The sequence below is a fragment of the Microtus pennsylvanicus genome, chromosome 2 (genome assembly GCF_037038515.1).
Source record: "Microtus pennsylvanicus isolate mMicPen1 chromosome 2, mMicPen1.hap1, whole genome shotgun sequence".
NCBI classification, from domain to species: Eukaryota; Metazoa; Chordata; class Mammalia; order Rodentia; family Cricetidae; genus Microtus; species Microtus pennsylvanicus.
In genome coordinates, this window is record NC_134580.1 from 17,862,658 (window position 1) to 17,867,776 (window position 5,119).

Here is a 5,119-nt window from a genome sequence, read left to right on the forward strand (position 1 = left end):
GCGCCTGCGCAGTTCTGCCCCTCCCGTGTAGGCGGGGCCTTGTGAAACACGCTTCCATTGGTCCACTCGGCGTAGGGCGGGTCCAAGGGCGCTGCTCCGCCCACTACCTCACGCTCAAGGACCAGCTCAACCCTTTGGGCGGGTGAAGCGGACGGCAGCCGGGGCGGGTCAGCTACCCTGCTCCCGCGGCCGACATTTCGACCTGAGACACTGGCGAGAACCAGAGCGTATTTTCCCCGTCGAGACTGAAGCCCCGGAATGAAGAGAGGTCTGGACCTCACCCTTGGAAGCTCCTAATCCCCAGAGTCAGGGGCGTGGTTCCGAGGCTTCAGCTCAGTAAACCGCTGGAGACCAGGCCTTGTGCTGCGGAGTCTCCCAAACTAGAGGTTCAAGTCAGGGGGCCAGGGCTTCGCCTCAAACGCTGCCAAACTTACCATGGCCTAGGGAAAGGCTTCACTTTTGGGTGGGTGGAATGTCCAATACCTGCATTAAAACAAAATAAAACAGCATTTGCCTCCGGTCCCAACGTGGGTCACCTTCCTGGGAGGTCAGACCACCCTGGAGGTCTGGGAATAACCAGGCCTCTAGCAGTGACACAGAAATGGGTAAAGGTCTGGACACTAGGGAGACAAAGTCCTTGACCAGGGAGGTCCAAGGAGAGAACGGGGCTTTTTTTTTTTCGTAGATGAATTTAGTTTCTGTGGGAACTGAAAGACAAGCTGCCTCCTAGTATCCTGTTCCCTCTAACTACACGATCTGAGAATGAATGAAACCAAACTCAAGGAGAGAGAAGTTCAGTTGGTGGTGTATTATCTAACCCTTGGGAGGCTGAAGCAGGTAGATCATGAGTTCCAATCCAGCTGCCTAGGCTTCACTGGGAAACCTGTCAAAACAGGCATAAGGGCCTGCTGGAGAATTAACTCAGTAGTTAAGGGCACTTGTTCTTGCAGAGAACCTGTGTTGGGTTTCCAACCTGCAACCATCTGTAACTCTGATTCCAGAGGACCCATCGCCCTCTTCTGGCAACCAGGAGCACTGCTTACTTATATCTGGTGTACAGCCGTCCAAAGAGGGGGGAGACACCCATACACATAAAATAAAAATATCTTTTTTAAAAGAGAGGGATAAGGGAAAGACTCTCCCGGAAACGGAGGCATAGCCCTGGCTCTCCCTTGCCACTGCCAGGTGATATGGGGTGTGACATCTTCCTTTCTGCTTAACGTGTCTGAACTTGCTTGATCTGGTTTCTGTCAATCACCAAAACTTCTCTCTACACCACTGAGTGAAGGAGTGGTGACTGGCACGTTTGTATTGGTGCTTGAACCCCAGGCTGACTCTCTTAGAAACTAGTGGGGCCCTGCCACCCATGGCCATGATCACCAGGCTCAGTGTCCTTACCGAAAAGAACCCTGATGATCCTAGCAAGGTCGTTTCCAATCTATCCTCAAGTGCCTTGCCACTAAGTTGAATACCCTGACCACTGCATTTCCCTGGTCACCTACCTCTTCTCAAGGGCCTGGAGTCTCCTCAGATGCTCCCTTCTCCAACCAGTTTGGTCTCCTTCAAGAAGATACTCTCTCCTTGGTCTCCTTGGTTTCCTCTGTCTGTTCTTTGACCTGACCACTACACTTTTGCATGTCTCCAAATGCCTGTCGGAAGGCAAACTGCTGCCTCGACGTTTCACTATTCATGGCTAACCCAGCCATGTATTATCTTAACTATCTGTATCCTGCAGACAGACCTAAGAAGGCAGAGTGACCCATGGTGACACCGCTGCCTCAACTTGAGAAAGATAGGTGCCCCTATAGAGCAGAGTGACCCACTAGTCTGATGGATGGACACTCCCCAAATATACTTCCTGGCCTGCTGATATGTACAGACTCTACTTCTATCTCATGGATGGTCACTGCTTGAGTTGACTTTTCCTAGACCCAAACCTGCCGATCTACACCCACCCTCCTTCCAGAGACACCTGCCCCTCCTACCCACGTCCCACTGCTCCCTATGAGTTCTCCTGCCATCAGAATCAAACCTCAAATGTATACCTTAAAACCATATCTTTTGATGAAGTTGCCACCCTTTTTGCCCCAAGAAAATTTCTCTAAAGCAGCAATTCTCAACCTGTGGGTTGCAACCCCTTTAGGCGTTGAATGACCCTTTCTCCGAGATCACCTAAAACCATCAAAAACACGAGTTTTTAAGATTTATAGCAGTAGCAAAATTGCCGTTATGAAGTAGCAAGGAAAATAATTTTTTGGTTGGGGTCACCACAACATAAGGAACTGTATTAAAAGGGTCGCAGCATTAGAAAGGTTGGGAACCATTAGTCTAAAGTCTTCCCCAATGTCACCAACACCAAACACTCTTTGAGCCCAGTGCCGACTTCCCCAGCAAACTTGTGTCTGCTTTCCCTGCTCCTGCCAGAAAGCACATTCTCCCAAAGGCAGCTTCTCCAATTAAAGGTAAATTTAAAAGGTGCTAGTGTCTCCCCTCAAGTTGATATGGGCAGTTGTATACAACAGGTGTCAAATATGTAGTGTATAGCTGGGACCACAGGGGGAGGAAAAGGAGCAGAATAAGCACAGAGGCCTAAACTCAAGGGTCAGAGAATATCCCCATCCTCACCTGCTGCCATGGGTTTGGGGAAAGACAGGATACGCTCAAGGGGACAGCGATTGTTTGAAAGGAAAAACAGAGAGCTTTGGTCCCATCTCTTTCTCCAAGGCTTACTTCCAGCTATCCAAACGAAAAACATATGAAGCTAGGTGTCTTGGTGCACTGCAGGAATCCCAGCACGTGGGAGACCGAGGCAGAAGGATTTCATAGTAAAGCCAGTTTGGGGGTACATAACATACTGAGACCCTATTTCAGAAAAGAAAAAGAAAGGAAATCTGGGACAAGTGAGATGGCTCAGTGGATAAAGGTGCTCCCTACCAAGCATGATGCCCTGAGTTCTTGAAGTTCAGTTCCTGGGACCCACATGGTACAGGAAATAGCTCGTTCCTACAAGTTAGTTTCTGACTTTTGGATGCTCATACCCACAAGCTAGCACATAAATAAATGTCATGTTTCTAAATTTTAAATCTGATTGAGGAGGAAAGATGCTTCAGTGGTTAAGGGCACTCACCGGCTGCTCTTCCAGAGGATTTGATTCCTAGTACCTGCAAGGTACCTTACAACCTCCTGTAACTCAAACTCCAGGGGATCTGATGCTCTCTTCTGTCCTCAGAGCGCACCAGCTGTATACATACAATTACTGATACACATGCAGGCAAAATCTCTACATACATAAAACAATTTTTCAAAACTGGTAAAGGGCAGCCAGGCAGTGGTAGCACACACCTTTAGCCCCAGCACTTGGGAGGCAGAGGCGGGTGGTGGATCTCAGTGAGTTTGAGGCTAATCTGGTCTACAAAGCGAGTTCCAAGACAGCCAGGACTGTTACACAGAGAAACCCTGTCTCAAAAAAACAAAAACAAAGCAAAACAAAACAAAAAATTGATAAAAGGTTTGTGAGTTGGTTCAGCAGGTAAAAATACTTGCTCACAAGTCTTGTGACCCGAGTTTGATCCCCAGGACCTACATGGTAGAAGGAGAGAGCTAAGCAGATTCCTGCCAGTTGTTCTCTGACCTCCACATGTGCTCTGTGGTTCAACATAGACACCTATATATCTGTGATAAAAAATAAACTTTAAGTATTACACACACACACACACACATACACACACACACGCACACACACAAAACCTGGTAAAACAGCCGGGCGGTGGTGGCGCACGCCTTTAATCCCAGTACTCGGGAGGCAGAGGCAGGCAGATCTCTGTGAGTTCGAGACCAGCCTGGTCTACAAGAGCTAGTTCCAGGACAGGCTCCAAAACCACAGAGAAACCCTGACTCGAAAAACCAAAAAAAAAAAAAAAACCACGAAAAAAAAAAGAGTGCTCAGTAGGATAGCAGGTTAAGTCTCAAGTGATCTTAGGTGATAGCACATGCCTTTAATTTCAGCATTCAGGAGGCAGAGGCAGGTGGAGATCGTGGACAGTCTGGTCTACCAAGTATGTTCCAGGACAGTCAGAGATACACAGAAAAACCCTGGCCCAAGCAGGCAAACAAATAAATAAGTAACAGGAAAGGGGTCAGAGAGATGGCTTAGTGGTTAAGAGCACTGGCTGCTCTTTCAGAAGACTGAGGTTCAATTCCTAGCACCTACATAGCAGCTCACAACTGTCTGTAACTCCAGTTCCAGGGGATCCAATACCCTCATATATACCCACAGACAAAACACCAATGCACATAAAATAAAAACAAACCATTAAAAAAAGGGGGGGGGAGCCTTAAGCTATCTCAAGGCCTATTATTAACTTTGCTGTCAGGTCCAACAAAAGTTCAGCCCCTTTGAATACAAGAGATATTTTCCAAAAATTGTACCACTGTAAAATTTTTTATTTTGTGTGCCATGGCATGTGCGTAGAGGTCAGAGGAGAACAGTCAGTTCTCCCATTGTCTGTCAAGTTATTAGGCTTGGTGGCAAGTACCTTTATCCATTAAGTCATCTTGCCAGCTCAGCGAATGCATATTGTACTCACTGGTGGGTGACTAACATGAAGGCAGTGCCAGCAGCGGCGTGGAGGCGGGCTAGAGAAAGGGGGCACAGCGGAAGAACTGAGCCTGTCTCAGCATCCTCCCCTCTCCTCCCCCTGCTGCCCCTCGGACTTGGCACAGTGATTCTGAACTCTGCCACGTTGTCTCTTCATCCTTTTAGGTGGTGCTTACAATAGTTCTCAGAACCTAACGATCTCTGAAGTCCCCAATCTGTTCCAGCCTGCCCTCCAGCACAGGTCCCGGACAGACACCTCTAGCCACCGGTGTGTCCTGGGCATGCCCACACTGCAGCCTCTTCCATGTGCTCTTCAACAGCGTCCTGCACCACCAGACAGAAAGACTGTGTACACATCTCCAACCTTCTTGTCCCTTTCTTTCCTGCCTACTGACCTGTTCTCTCTCCTCTGACCTGCTATTCTGTTACCCAGCACCCAGTCCTTCTAGATGCTCTAGTGCCTGCCTCAGCCCCACGTTCCCTAGCTTTCAGAGTCACCTTTTTATTTTATTTTCTTCCAAG